The following is a 16,156-nucleotide window of genomic DNA, read 5'->3' as shown; positions in this document are numbered from 1 at the left end:
TACACAAGGAATGCTGGGAATTTCTCCTTCCCATGTGGACTCACCAGGCCAGGGGCCTGGCCTGGCCTGAGGAGCTATGCAGACACAGCTGGGGGAGGGCGTGGCCCCGGGCAGATGCTGCCTCGGGAAGTGGGGGCTTTTGAAGGTCTGGGGTGCAGGGCTGGAGGCAGGGAGGGAGAGCCAGGGGAAGGAGAGGCAACCATGTGCACCTCTACTCTAAGCCTTCATCTCAGGATGAAGACTCTCAACTCTCTGAAGCACCCATGACTGAAAAAGGGCGTCTCTCCAGGGGGGACCCAGGTTCTCGGCAGCCTCAAGTTCCTGGGACTTGATTTTGGAGTTTTCTTTAAGGCAACAACATTGTGCTTGTCACATGATTCTTGGCAGGCAACCGGGGCTCACACCTGTCATCCTAGCTAATCCGGAGATCATGGTTCAAAGCCAGACCAGGCAGGAAAAAAAGTCTTACCAGACTCTTTTTTTTTTTTGGCTAGTCATGGGGCCTGAACTCTGTCCCTCAGCTCTTCAACGCAAGGTGAGCACTCTACCACTTGGGTCACAGTGCCACTGCCAGCTTTTTCTGTGGTGCTGAGGAATTGAACCCAGGGCCTCATGCATACAAGGCAAACACTCTACCACTGAGCCACCTTCCCAGCCCCTCTTATCAGACTCTTACCTTCAATTAACAACCAAAACAAGGTGCAAGTATGCCAGTCCTGGGTCTTGAGCTCAGGGCCTAGGCACTGTCCCCGAGCTTTCCTGCTCAAGGCTGGCACTCTACCACTTGGGTCACAGCTCTGCTTCCAGCTTTTTTTTTTTTTTTTTTTTTTTTAAAAAGACAAAAGTCTCCCCTGCAGGGCTGGCTTTGAACTTCAATCCTCAAATCTCAACTTCCCGAATAGTTAGGTTTACAGTGCAGGGTGTAGCTTCCCTATCCCTCCTTTTTTTTTTTTTTTTTTTCTTTTTTCTGGCTGTTTTTCTCAATATCCACCCTGATCTCTTCCTTAGGCAGCAGGCTTTCTTACCATTTTTAAGGATAATTAGCAAACTTGTTACGGTGTGATTTGGTTGGCATGGTGACTTGCATGTCTGTTGTAAGATGTTTTCCAAGACCCCCCTCTGCCTCTCCATGCTGAGCCAGGCTGGCTATCTACTACAGGGAGAGTTTCCTTAGGGAAGATGGTGTATTTCCCGATGCTCGTTCACCAGGATGAAAATGGCCATCTCGAAACAAAATCTAATTTATTTTTGCTACATGGTGCTTTGGACACGAAGACTTTTTGAGATCGAGTTCATTAGTTTGCCTCCAGTACAGACTGGAGGGGAGAGAAACTTCTTTGTAATCAGGCGTTTCCGGATCATCCTGAGGTATGAAGTGCTTCTTGCTGTTAAGCTACTTATGAATGGCTCTGGGGATTCTGTGTCCACGTTGGCACCCCAGGCAGGGGGCACGGGAGCCTGGAAGACTGCACAAAATGCAGGAGAGCTGGGAGGTTAGGCAAGCACCAGCACAGCCGACAGGAGGGAACAACGGATGAAGCAAGTTCAGAGGGAGCCCTGCTGGTGGACAGCACTTAATACAAACACTCCCTAGTCATTCACCCAGTGCCACTCCTTCCTTCCTTGCTTGCTTGCTTCCTTCCTTCCTTCCTCTATCTTCCTTCTCTTCTTCCTTCCTTCCTTCTCTCCTTCTCCCTCCCTCCCTCCCTCCCTCCTTTCCTTCCTTCCTTCCCTCCCCTCCTTCCCTCCTTCTCCCTCCTTCTTTCCTTCCCTCCCCTCCTTCCATCCTTCTCCCTACTTCTTTCCTTCCCCTCCCTCCCTCCCTCCCTCCCTCCCTCCCTTCCTTCCTTCCTTCCTTCCTTCCTTCCTTCCTTCCTTCCTTCCTTCCTTCCTTCCTTCCTTCCTTCCTTTCTTGTCATGGGGGTTGAACTCAGGTCTTGAGCACTGTCCCTGAGCTCCTTTGCTCAAAGCTAGTGCTCTACAACTTTGAGTTACAGCTCTACTTCCGGTTTTCTAGTGGTTCACTGGAGATAAGAGTCTCACAGACTCTCCTGCCAGGGCTGGCTTTCAACTGGGATCCTCAGATCTCAGCCTCCTGAGTAAGTAGGCTCACAGGCATGAGCCACCAGCACCCAGCCCTATTTCAATCATTTAAAGTCATTTGTTCCAGGGATGGGCTGATCACCATCAACATGCAAGAAGGGAGAATCGCTCGCATCTCTACTGCATGAGGGCCCCCGCCCCATCTTCCTGGGCTGAGATAGCTGGCCGTGCTTGACCCTTTCTGCCTGTAGGACAGACATCTCAGGGAGAGTTCTCCTCTGACCTTTTATCTGGTGGCTTAGTTGTCATCTGAGCCGGGGACCCTGGGGTTTCAGGGTCACCTCCTGGTGTTGTTTCTGCTGAAGGATACTGAGGCACCATCTTGTGGATTACTTCCGGGTGAAATGCACCTTCTCCCCCCAACCCTTCTCTCCATGCCCACCCCCCCTCCAGGAAGCCTTCGCTGTGGAGACAGGCACAAAAGCAGAGTGCGGCCTTTCGAGAGTAAATGAATGGCTCCCAATAGCCATGGCCCTGCGCTCATACATACCAGGCCCATCTCCTAGGTGACCACAGTGAATGCATGGCGCAGAGGGATTTTCTGCACTCTTGCTGGGCTTGCTGGGCCGGGAGGTTGTCTTGGCTTCTCTTTCCCAAAGACAGACCATTTTCTCTATACAACATCATTAAAAAAATTTTTTTTGTATGTGTCAGTAGTGGGGCTTGAACTCAGGGCTTTCCTTGGCTTTTTATTTTTCTTTCTTCAAGGCTGGTGCTCTACTACTTGAGCCACACCTTCACTTCCTACTTCTTGCTGATGAACTGGAGAATCTCACAGACTTCCCTGCCCAGGCTGGCTTTGGACTGTGATCCTCAGATCTTGGTCTTCCCGGTTGCAGGGATTACAGGTGTGAGCCACCAGTGCCTTAGACCTCCATTCCTTAGGAAGGGTTTAGCTGGCTACAAAGCCTTAAAAGCTTCACTGGATGAAAGTGGTAGGGACAGTGCAGCTTAGAAGGCAGAGCTGGGCCCGTGCCCTGACACCACCTGGGTGTCCTACACTCCTGTCCCAGCAGGCGTAGGCCCCACGGGAGCCCTGGCAAGGGGCCCTTGGGGAAAAGGGTCAGTAGACAAGGCAGGGACTGCTGTGTCTAGAGACAGTGGGGAAGGACACCAGTGGTTGGTGTTGGCTGTGCCCCCAGGAACGAAAGCTGCAGGACAGACGCTCAGAGGATTCGATGAGGACTGGTGAGGTGCATCCCGACAAACCCAGTGTCAGCTGAAATAGCGGAGGTGGCAAACACCATTAATAGGGGTGACCTGCCCAACACCCTGGCACACGGCAGCATCTCTGGATTGTGGCCTCCCTGGGCTACGAGGTACAGGGACCATCCACTGCGCCCGGTACCCCCAGGCCCACCCACCGCCCCATGACACTGACCTCTCGCTTCCTTGGCTTTCTTGGTGCTCTGTCTTCCTCTTCTGTTCCATACCTTCAGGCCACGCCCCCCTCAGGGGCTCTCCTCATTTCCCGTGGTTCACAGCTCCGGTCTGGATCTTCCTTGGCCATCCAGGGCACGTGGGTCCTTCTGCCTCCAGGACCCGCTCTTGCTCTCTGCCAGGCCTCTGTCATGGAAGCCTACTACCGGACCCCTGTGTCCCCAATTGTCTGTGGCCAGCTAGCTTCACGAGGGTCTCCTCTCAGTTTTCACACCGTCCCTCCCAGGAAAGGGTGAGCTGGGTCCCAGGATGAGGTGAGAGGGCTTGGAAGGGTTAACTAACACACGGAGCTGACACTCTGCTCAGGAGGCTGGGGGGGGGGGCTTTTCTGTGGGGAGGGGCTTGCACTGGTGCATCCGAAGCCTCTGGGCCAAGTTCCTAAGGGTGATGGATTGCAGCGGGGCGGAGTGGGGAGGGGAGGCGGCAAAGCTGAGCTGGTTGGCGACAGAGCTCGTGTGCTGGGTTTAATGAGTAAGTTCAGCAGAGCCAGCTGGAGACAAAGCCCTTGAGGAGATCTGGAAGACATATGAAGGAAGGTTTGATTTCTCTGGGCAACGCTAGGTGTGTATTTTTACCTAGTGGGTCCCACTGGGGAGACCGGACCCAAATATTTTTCTTTTCTTTTCTTTTGTTCTGACTGCTTGTGAAATTGAAGCGTGTATTTTTTTTTAATAGCAAATTTGAAAGCTTTGGAAAAGACAAATCTCATTACTTAGGGCCTGCTCGGAGCAGGCACTCAATAAACCTTGGTTGGATGTTTCTTATTGGTACAAGGATCTGTTGAATGTGCGTATGAAGAGATTGGATAAAGATGTCAGCCCGACTGGCCATAAAACGTTGTCTTTATGACTCCATAAAAAAAAAAAGAACGTGGACAATTACTAGAATGTCGTCTGTGAGCACAGTGAATATCACTCTGACGTTGCTTTGCACTTTTAAAAACCGGAGCCGTAAAGCCAGGTGCCAGTGGCTCACGCCTGTAACCCTAGCACGTCAGGAGGTTGAGATCTGAGCATCATGGTTCGAAGCCAGCCAGGAGAATAAAAGCCCATGAGACTCTTACCTCTAATTTATCACCACAAAGCTGGTAGTGGAAGGGTGGATTAAGTGGTAGAGTGCTAGCCTTGAGCAAAATTGCTCAGGGACAATGCCCAGGCCCTGAGTTCAAACTCTAGGTCTGGCACAAAACAAAACTGTAGCCAGTTTGGTCTAGATGTCAAAAAAGATATATGGGAACGGATCAGGTTATTGATTTGCAAAAAATAAACAAAACAAAACAAAAAACCCCAAGAAAATAATATCCACTCTGCTTGATGGGCCAAGCCATACAATTTTCCTTGGAGAGTTGCAGACAGGCTACAGCAAGATAAGGATTTTGTTTTGTCTGTCATGGGGCTTGAACTCAGGGCCTGGGTGCTATTCCTGAGCTCTTTTTGCTCAAGGCTAGTTCTCTACCACTTTGAGCCACAGCGCCACTTCTGGGTTTCTGGTGGTTCATTGGAGATAGGAGTCTCAGGGACTTTCCTGCCCGGGCTGGCTTTGAGCTGCGAACTTCAGATCTCAGCCTCCTGAGCAGCTAGGATTCCAGGCGTGAGTCATGTGTTGCCTTGCTTAGACAAGGATTTTGAACACTATCCCAGCACCCCTGATTTAGCTTCTACTAACTGCATTAAAAAGAGGAACGTGGGCTGGGAAGGTGGCTCAGTGGTAGAGCGCTTGCCTTGCAGGCCTGAGGCCCTGAGTTCGATTCCTCAGCACCACATAAGCAAAAACAAAAAAGCCGGAAGTGGCGCTGTGGCTCAAGTGGTAGAGCGCTAGCCTTGAGCTGAAGAGCTGAGGGACAGTGCCCAGGCCCAGAGTTCAGGCCCCACGACTGGACCCCCCCCAAAAAAATAAAATAAAATAAAAAATAAAAAGAGGAACGTGATTTTTTTAAATTTTCCTATTACCTTTATTTTTATTTTTATTTATTTATTTTTGGGTCCGGTCATAGGGCCTGAACTCCGGGCCTGGGCCTTGTCCCTCAGCTCTTCAGCTCAAGGCTAACGTTCTACCACTTGAGCCATAGCACCACTTCCGGCTTTTTGCTTATGTGGTGCTGAGGAATCGAACCCAGGGCCTCAGGCATGCAAGGCAAGCGCTCTACCACTGAGCCACCTTCCCAGCCCCAGGAACGTGATTTTGATGTTGTGGGTTTCTTTTTTTTAATTCTTTTTTTATTAATAAGTTTTTTAATTGTGAAAATACGGTACAGAGAGGTTACAATGACATGAGCAGGTCATGAGTGCATTTCTTATCCAGCATTGTTGCCTCCTCCTTTGTTTTTCCCTTACCATCCCTGCCCTCCCATCTCCACGATGACACTCTCCCGCCCACCCCCTGCCCCCCGCCATGTTGTGGGTTTCTAAGTTCCATCATTCAGTCATCCACCTACTTGGGTGCTGGAGATCCAGAGCTGAGTCCTACTTCAAGGTGCTCAGAGCCAAGTGACAGGCAGGACAAAGTGACCAGCGTGTGACAGGAGATGTTGCGAGATGCATGCGATGCCACCACTGGGAGGGGACGGGGAGGAAGGGGCAAACGGCAACCCGATGGGCAAAGAGCTGTGCAGAGAAATCCAGAAGGTTCTAGAAGGATGATGTAGGCTCAGAGTGAGAGGCCGTGGAGCCCCAGCCACGGGACGGAGATGCCGGGCTCCTCCGGTGCTCCCGGTCACAGTGTCAGGAGCCTGCCCACGCCCGCAGCCATTGCTTTATAAGGTAATGAGCCTGTTGGAGAACTTGCTGATTGATTCTTCCCAACACCCTTTTATGGTAGATACGGAGCTCATGTTGCCTGCTGCTTCCCGCCAGTGTCTCTTCGTAAAGAACAGAAGGGAAGGAAGTTCCCCGTCCTCTCTTTCCGGCCTTGCCATCCATCCGGCGCTGTCTGGGCTGGGGTGAAGGACTTGCTGGGGGAGGGTTGGTCCTCTGGAGACTGTGTTCCGGGCCACCCGTCCCTTGCCGTGGGGAGTGGCCAGGCTTTGGCCCAGAGGTGGGGGCTTCCCAGGCTTGGAATGAGTGTCCGCAGGGAAAGGATCCCCTGGGCACCCTGGAGCTGAGCTTCTGCCTGCCAAGGAGGCCGCTAGAAAGGCAGGATACATGGTCACTGGCTTCATAGGGTTAGTGATCCCCCATCTCACCCAGCACCCAAGGGCTTGGGCACCCTGGCTGGGTTTGGCTGTTCTTTTCTGGGGGTGGGGGGAGAGGTGGCAGGGAGCTTATCCTTGCTGAAGTTTTCCCAGGTTCCCCTGCCCTCCACCCACCTTCCACCTGCCACAGCCCGCAGCCGGGCCTGGGGATGGCTGTGTCTGTCCCTCCATCCGGGGAAACAGGAATCTGCCGCACCAGGATTGGGAGCGGTTCTGGTTCGGGGATCCCCTGCTCCAAGATCTCACAGAACAACTCATCTCTTGGTCCAAGCGCAGTTAACGTGGTTGGTGGCTCATGTGTTTACGGCCTTGGTGGTTACAAGAGGAGTCCCCTCCAGCCCTGTGATGCTGGGGGTGCTGGCCAGGTGAGACACTGCCGTCTCTCCAGAAATGGCCTTCCTGCCACAGGGGTGCGTTGGCTCTTCCTTCTGACGTGTGCCCGGAGGAAAAGGGGGAGAACATGAAGAGACTAAAAGCAGATGGAGGTGGAACTAGGAAGATCAAGGCTCATAGTTAGCCTGGGCAAAAGTTCGCAAGACCCTCTCTCCAGAACAATGTGGGCCTGGTGGGGGATGTACTCCCGTCTTCTGGGCCACTGAGAGGTGGATGGGAAGATTGCCACTGGGGGCTGGCCTGGGCGAAAGCGCGAGACCCTCTCTGAAACACATGCTAAAGGCAAAGAAGCGTTTGGAGCTGGGGTCGGGTGGCAGACCCGGGCGGCCTCGGCCCGGCAGGCAGAGTCCTGTCTCTGCAGAATGCCTTGTCACCAACAACCATGTCGTCCCCCACGGCCAACACCCCGTCCCGTGGCTCCACCTTGCAGCCTCCTTGGTGTCTGCCAATGGTTTTCTTGGCTTGGTGTCTACCATGGAGAAGGAGCGGCTGTCCTTTCTGCTCTGTTCTCTGGGGAGCCCAGCGCCACATCTACCTTCATCTCCATGTGCCTTCTAGGGCCCCAGGACGCCGGTCTGTGACCCTCCTCCTTCCGAGATGGACTGGATGCCCAGCTTGATGCAAGCTGGCGCAGCCCTACCTGAATTCTCCAGAATCTACCTGAGGAATCGATGCCTGGAGACTTCTGTCAAGATCATAGTCTCCCCGTGGAGCGTGCATGGGAAGGTCCACTATCACTGCAGATTTTACAAACTAAGCTTTTTATAATGGGTGATTTTTAGTTTTTCCTGTGTGGGTACCAAGAAAGGCTTGAACCCGGGGCATGGCCCTCTCAGCCTTTCACTCATGGCTGGTGCTCTACCACTTGAGCCATGCCTCCATCCCCCTCCCCCACTGCAGCTTTCAGCTCTTCAATAGGAGATGTTATTGATTTAGCTGGAGGGCGGCTCAGAGAGGAACTGGAGACAGGAAGCATAAGGAAGATCCTGAGCATCCTCCACTGTTTATAGCCCTGTGCAGGTGTGCATGTGCAACCAGAGGTGACACAGAGAAGCAGAACTAGTAGAACACATACACACATGCACACATAGGCACACTCACACACACAGTCACACACATGCACATTAATGTACACATGGGCACAGACACACATGCACATTCACACACAATCACACACATGTGCACTCATGCACCCACACACAGGCACACACACATTCATGCACAGTCACACACGTGCACATTCATACACACGTGCACATTCATGCACAGTCACACACATGCACATTCATACACACAGTCACACACGTGCACATTCGTACACACAGATGTCCACTCACTCACACATACACACGTGCCTCTCAGCACCCCAGCCAAGCCACGCAGCCATGAAGCTGGCTGACAGGTGCATGGGTGGTGGCCAGGGTCTGTCCTTGGTCTGAAGGCCCATCCTTACTCCACGGCCACCCACAGACACAGTTGGTTTTAAAGTCTCTGTGAATACTCCGATGTGGGCAAAACAAAACAAACAACCCCCTCCCCACCCCCAAACCAGAGGCCAGCCGGAGAAGAGGAGTTAGGAGGCAGCGCTAGGCCAGGAGGCTCCCCGACATGAGTCTTAATAACAGCCGAGTACTGGGTAGACCTTTATTGAGATGTAGCAGTCAAACCACAATGGTTGTTAAACAACCATAACTATGTCTTAAATAATCGGTTCAGCTGGTCTCTATTTAACATAATAGTGGCCTATTAAACCTAAATTAAGTACAGAGTTAAATGTCTCTAGGATACAAAAAAAATATAAAAATCTCCCAAATGACTGCCAAACCCAGAAGAAAACCTCTGGCAGGAATGGATTTTCAGCGTGTCTACCAGGCTTGGGGGTGCTGGGCCCCGCCCCCCCATCCTCTGCCCAGCTGTCTGCTCTTGGAGAATACTATTTCCAGACGGACAAAGTTCATAGTGCATTTCGGGGCTGATTGTATCTCTTCTATTTTAATTTCCTAGACATTTTTTAATACGCTTGGAATATGCCTCTAAGAGACTTTGTGAGCTCTCTCTGGCCTTGAGTATGCCAGAATGACTGAGTACATGCACCCTCTCCACCCCTCCTCATTCTAGAACATGTCCCCATCCCAGGCACAGGTCACATGACAGCCTTTCCACTCCCAGCCTGCTTCCAACCTATCCTCTACTGCCACACCCCGATCCATCCATCCATCCATCCATCCATCCATCCATCCATCCAGCTTTCCATTCATCGTCTGTCCATCCACACACATCCATCCATCCATCCATCTTTCCATTCATCGTCTGTCCATCCACATCTATCCATCCATCCATTCATCCATCCATACATATCCATCTATCCATCTACCTACCCATCCACTCATCTACCCATCCATCCATGTATCCATCCATCCACCCATTTATTGATCCATCCATCCATCCATCCATCCATCCATCCATCCATCATCTGTCCATCTAAACACATCCATCCATCCATCCATCCATCTATCCATCCATCCATCCATCCATCCATTCATTGTTCATCCACATCCTTCCATCTATCCATCCATTCATCCATCCATCCATCCATATCCATCTATCCATCTAACTACCCATCCACTCATCTACCCATCCATCCATGTATCCATCCATCCACCCATCTATTGATCTATCCATCCATCCATCCATCCATCTATCATCTGTCCATCTAAACACATCCATCTATCTATCCATCCATCCATGTATCCATCCATCCACCCATCTATTGATCTATCCATCCATCCATCCATCCATCATCTGTCCATCTAAACACATCCATCTATCTATCCATCCATCCATCCATCCATCCATCCATCCATCATCTGTCCCATCTAAACACATCCATCTATCTATCTATTCATCCATCCATCCATCTATCTACCCATCCATCCATCTATTCATCCATCCACCTACCCATACATACATACATACATCGTCTGTCCATCCATACGCATCCATTCATCCATCCACTCACCCATCCATCTATCCATCCATTAATTTTTTTTTTGTTGTTTGGTACTGGTCCTGGGGCAGAACTCAGGGCCTGCATGCTGTCCCTGAGATTTCTTTTGCTCTAGGTTAGCTGTCTGCCAGTTGAACCACAGCCCTACTTCCAGCTGTTCTGGTGGTTAATTGGAGGTCAGTCTCATTGACTTTCCTGTTAGGGCTAGTTTTGAACAGAAATCCTCAGATCTCCGCCTTCTGAGTAGCTAGGATCACAGGTGTGCGCCACCGGCATCTAGCTGCCTTTTTACCTGGGGCTTTACTTACATTGTGATCCTCTGCCTCTTGAGTAGCTGGGATTGCAGGCATGTACCTGTGCTCAGCTGTGGCCGTTCTCTCTCGGAATGCATTTGTTTATTTTTTTCCTCTCTCCTTCTCAGTTCCTTCCTTGGCATTTTGCCTTTGACACTTGAGGGCTTTCCTGAATATTCTACCCTTGATTGTAAAAGTTCAGACCACACGGCCAAAACTAAATATTAGCCAGAGAGAACAAATGAAAACTTTGAAAATTATTTAGGCCCTATTTAGTATTATTTAAGAATACAAAGTATTTCCTATACAATGGGCTTTTGGGTCGGATAGGAACTGAGAAACTTTGGACTAAATAAGTTTCGGCTTTTCTATTTTGGGAAAACGAAATGCAATAGAACCCAAAGGGCAGCCAGAGCTCTGACAAAGGGAGAGAATCACTCACCAACCAAAGAGAGAGATGCCACTTGCTCATGTGCCCTTCCCACCCCTCCCTCCCCATTCACACAAATGCCAATTATCCAGCCTTCCCCATCTCCCCTGAGTCCACCCTCGTCCTCTTCCTTGGCAACCGTTGCTAGAAAGATGCTGCCTCTGGAGCTGACCTTCCAAAGGCTGGAGGTCAGAAGCAGTTGTCTCCCAGCTGTGGCTGAGGGAGTCAGTTTTGCCCAGGAGAGTGATGGAGAAATAAGCAAACAGAGCAGGAATAGCCACAACACACCTAGGATGTCAGGGGGCAATAGGCAGGGCAGGGAGAACATAGAAATATTTGATATTATTATTAATTATTACTATTATCTTCCATTCTGGGGGGGCAGGGGCTGGGAAACCAGATCATGGCAGTGGACTATCAGCAGGGCCCCCCACTTTTTGGGTAATTCTGATGAAGGTGTGGTGACGGGACCTTTCAATCCCGCCCTTCTCATTAACTGTCTGCAGAGGCTGTGGCTCCTACTGTGGCTGACTCCGATCACGATGGCTACCATTCAGGGATACTTTCTTGGTCCTGGGGCCTCGTCTTCCTCACTTGCCATGAATTACTTCATTTAATTCCCACAGTGACCCAGGGGCAAGAGCTCCTCTATCTCCTTCCCTGCTGGCGAAGAGACATGAGTGCTGGGGGGAACTCAAGCGTCCAGCTCCACCCAGCCCATGAGCAGGAAGTAGGATCTGCTCTCAGATCTCTCTGGTCGAAGGTGACACACTCGTCCATCCATCCATCCATCCATCCATCCATCCATCCATCTGCTCATTTTTCACCAGGTGTCACCATCTGTGCTTACAGTGAACTCCAAAGGAAACAAGGGTGCTAGGACCCAGATCCTTCCCCAGGCAACTGAGGGTCCAGCTCAGTGTAGGATGAAGTTTCCACTCAAGGTTGGGCTCTTTCTTTCTTTCTTTCTTTCTTTCTTTCTTTCTTTCTTTCTTTCTTTCTTTCTCTTTCTCTCTCTGTGTATATATATATATATATATATATATATATATATATATATATATATATATATATATATATCGTTGGTCATGGGTCTTGAACTCTGGGCCTGGGAGCTGTCCCTCAGCTCTTCAGCTCAAGGCTAGCGCTCTACCATTTGAGCCACAGCACCACTTCCGGCTTTTTCTGCTTATGTGGTGCTGAGGAATCGAACCCAGGGCTTCATGCATGCGAGGCAGTCACTCTACCACTGAGCCACCTTCCCAGCCCTGGGTTATGGTTTTTAAAATTCATTTTTAATGTTTTCTTTGCGTAGTTGTACAGAGGGGTTTCAATTCCACAGGTCACTTTAGACGTGTCGCCCCTTCCCTCATTCTCTCCATCTCCACCACAGCCACTCACTCATAGACTTGCACCCTCTCCGTAGCTCCACCTCTCTGCCCATGAGTAGTTCCACCATTACATCCACCTTGGGCTCCCACAGGTGGACAGCCTTCCTCTAGGAAGAATTGCCTTTTGGAGGCTGTTGGCTTGGGTTGGATGGGGAACTGAGGGCTTTATTCACTATGGACAAGCCACACCAGTGGTTCCTACCACAGATACCTCTGGCCGCCATGCTAGGGACAGCCAGACAGGGGTGTGCTGCAGCCTTGTTGGGCCTCGTCTTCCCCTATTTGTGGCTCAGTAATTTCCTAAGGATGCTTGGCTGTGGAGGGGATATTCTACAGCAGGGAAACTGGCAACCTCAATACGCCAAGGATTCTCCGTGGGATCTTAGAGAGATCCAATTTCCCAGCGTCCCACAGAGCAGGCGTAACTGACATTTTTTTCTTTTTTCTTGAGGACTCACAGGTCTTGTATTCTCTGGGGGCTTCACCTGTGTCTTTTTCTTTGGCCGTACTGAGAGTTGAACCCAGGACTTCACACTTGCTAGGTAGCTACTCTTGTTGCTCAAGCCACATTCCCAGTCCAGCATGTGTCTTTTGTACAAACAACAACAACAACAACATTTCAAAGGGTGGTATGGATGGAGAGTGGAAGAGAACCACAGAGGACATGGCAGGAGAGGACTTGGGATAATTACAAAAACGTGTGACCCAGAGGCTGGAAGTTCAAAGCCAGCCTGGGCAGGAAGGTCCACAAGACTCTAGCTCCAAAAAACCCCAATATAACTGGCAGAAGTTGGACTGGAGGTTTGGCTCAAGTGGTGGAGCACCAGCTCTACTCCCTCCCCTTCCCTGCCAGCCAACAAACCAAGACACACAAGAATTTAAGGCCAGATTTTAATTTGAAGTCTGACTGGGTTGTGGGTGTAGCTCCCGATTTCCATCTGGAGCTCAGGCAGTGACTGACCATCAGACTCTTATATTTGACTTGAGGGGAGAGGGCCCCCTACTCCCCACTTCACATAACCCCCAGGTTTGTTGGCAGAGACCGGCCCATCATCTGTGAGGGCTTGCTGTTTTCAAGTTTTTCCACAATGCAGTGTTGTTTGGCTTGCGTTCAGCTTTCAGCTGTGCTCAGGCTGAGAATTCAAGGTGTTCTGCATAAGGCTGAGCAAACAAAGGGTTGTACTTTGATCTCAGGATTCAAGGGGGCCAGAAGGGAGAGGAAGCGGAGGCCCAGCAGGGATTCACTGTGAAAACCTGGCTGGGCTCCATGGGTCCGTCCCCCCCCAAGACCCTGGGATGGAGGGTCTCATGTCTGGGGAGCAGATGTGCGCTTGATTGGATCCCCAGCTGCAGACAGAGGTGGGTGAGCGTTCCTCCTGGGGCCGAGGCTCCCAGCTCGCCAGCCTGTGCTCCCAGAAGGAGTTCCCTCCCGAGAGATGCTGCCAGTGACCCATGGTGGCTTATGTGTGGGAAATAAATAATTCTTCTTCTTCTTCTTCTTCTTCTTCTTCTTCTTCTTCTTCTTCTTCTTCTTCTTCTTCTTCTTCTTCTTCTTCTTCTTCTTCTTCTTCTTCTTCTTCTTCTTCTTCTTCTTCTCCTTCTTCTTCTCCTTCTTCTCCTTCTTCTCCTTCTTCTCTTCCTCTTCCTCCTCCTCCTTCTCCTCCTCCATTTCCCTCCTCCTTTTCTTCCTCTCCCTTCTCTTGTCCTCTCCCTCATCTCTTCTTCCTCTTCTCCCTTCTCCTCCTTTTTTGTCACTTCCTCCTTTTCCTCTTCCTCCTTTTCTTCCTTGCTGTCCTTTCCGCCTCCTCCTCCTCCTCCTCCTCCTCCTCCTCCTCCTCCTCCTCCTCCTCCTCCTTCTTCTCCTCTTCGTCCTCCTCTTTCTCCTTTTCTTCCTCCTCCCTTTCCTCCTCCTCCTCTTCCTTTTCCTCCTCCTCTTTCCTTTCCTCCTCTTTCTCCTTTTCTTCTTCCTCCTCTCTCTATAGCTCTGCCTACAGGCAGGTTGGGAATGAAGTCTTTAACATATAAATTTGGAGGAGGATGGACATACATTCAGTCCATGGTGGCTCATACCTGTCATCCTAGCTATTCGGGAAGCTAAGATCTGAGGAACATGGTTCAAAGCCAGCCTGGGCAGAAAAGCCCATGAGACTCTTATCTCCAATTAAGTACCAAGCCAGTGATTAAAAAAGTGTCTGTAAACTACAAAAGCTTGGTAAAGATTTACTTGGAAAGCAACAATATACTATAGTACCATAGTACTATTACTATGAACTCTAGTGACCATGCTGTTCCTTGGGTTTCCAGATGTTTCCATCCTATAACTGAAAGTCTATACCCTTTCACCAACATCTCCTGGTTTCTCCAAGGATCCCGGCTAGCAAGAAGCAAGTGTGGTGCTCTACCACTTGAACCACAGCTCTATTTCTGGCTTTGTGGTGGGTAATTGGAGATCAGAGTCTCACACACTTTTCTACCCTGGCAGGCTTTGAACCACAATCCTCAGATCTCAGATCTCAGCTTTCTGAATAGCTAGGGTTACAGGTGTGAGCCTCCGGTGCCCAGCTGAGGTTCTTTTAGATACTGAAAGCTCTTAGAGAGTACGGAACATTGCTAATATAATGCTGATTACATCTAGAAGTTTTATGCAATCACTATGTTAAAACAGTAATCAGGACCAGGTGAGATTCATTTTGACCCAATATATTGAACATATTACCCTTCAACATGGCATCAGTAAGCAATTATTAAAGAGGTCTCTGCTTTTTTTTTCCCTTTCTTTTTCTTTGTAGTCAGTCTTGGAAATTCATTGCATTAAATACTCATAGCACCTCTCAGTTCAGGGATGCAGTTTTAATTTTACTAGATACATGGGATCTAGGTTCAGAACTCAAAAATTTCACAGTTGGGAAAGTAGATTCAGATTCTCAAGTGTTTTCAAGCACACCTAAACATTTTCTAATAATTACATGATTAGTTTATAGGATTCAATTTAAGAAAAAAAACACAGCTTCTCAAACAAACCTCTTTCAATGGCTCACGAGCCATGACTGGCTTGCGGTTATCAGAGCCGACAGACGCAGAGTGATTGACGTTTGCCGGCGAAATTTCAGTTGAGACATGCATCCCGGGGTTTTGTGTTGTAGGATATTGAGGCACAATTGCACAGATTAGGTCTGTGCTTCTCAGATCTGAAGATCTATTAAAGATTGGATTAGCAGAAATTGAGTTTCAAACAGTATTTTCTTACCATGAGTTTTCTTTAAGCCTTTCAGATGAGTGTAATGAGTAGAAGTTGAATTTGGCGATGAGTTTTTTGGGATATTATACACACACACACACACACACACACACACACACACCCACCCACACACACACATTAATGGCTGGGCAACTAGACAGAAATAAATTGGACTTCTGTGACTCAAAAAATTTTTGTCTCAAAGCTAGAGACTTTTAAAATTAGATTTTACATCTTGAGCATCTTTAATCTCAAAATCAGAAATCCAAACTTGCTTCAAAATCCAAAAAAAATTTTTTTTGGAGTCCTGACATGATGCCGTAAATGGAAAATCTCACACTATTAAACTTCATTTCATGCACAGAAGTATTTAAAAGGTTGTACAAAACTACTCTTAGACTGTCTGCACAAAGTATACATGAGATATAAATGAATGTGTGTTTGAATGTATAAATTGTGTTTAGACTTGATGATATGTTCTTATGTATATGCAGATATCCCCCAACCAGAAATAAAAAATCCAAAGCTCAACACACTTCTGGTGGATATTCAATCTAGACTAGTCTTCCCACCAAATGTGAGAACCATGTCAATATGCTTTCAGATGCTTTTCTATTTTACTGTTTATTATTTTTTTGCAGCACTGGGATTTGAACTCAGGACCTTTTGCT

The 16,156-nt window shown here is 49.3% G+C and overlaps 1 long non-coding RNA gene across 1 annotated transcript; it reads right to left on the bottom strand.

Annotated features, from left to right (window-relative positions):
• Positions 1-1,230: 1,230 nt before the first annotated feature.
• On the bottom strand, positions 1,231-6,176 carry LOC138841840 (uncharacterized). The gene is made up of 4 exons (XR_011376517.1): positions 5,978-6,176; positions 3,485-4,058; positions 2,594-2,716; positions 1,231-1,466 (listed from the first exon to the last, which is right to left on the bottom strand). It is a non-coding gene; the product is annotated as an uncharacterized lncRNA (long non-coding RNA).
• Positions 6,177-16,156: the final 9,980 nt, after the last annotated feature.

This window comes from Dipodomys merriami, unplaced genomic scaffold (genome assembly GCF_024711535.1).
Source record: "Dipodomys merriami isolate MVZ:Mamm:240054 unplaced genomic scaffold, mDipMer1.0.p SCAF_33, whole genome shotgun sequence".
Lineage (NCBI taxonomy): Eukaryota > Metazoa > Chordata > Mammalia > Rodentia > Heteromyidae > Dipodomys > Dipodomys merriami.
Note: the sequence above shows the minus strand (reverse complement) of the source record. Positions and strands in the feature narration are given on the sequence as shown.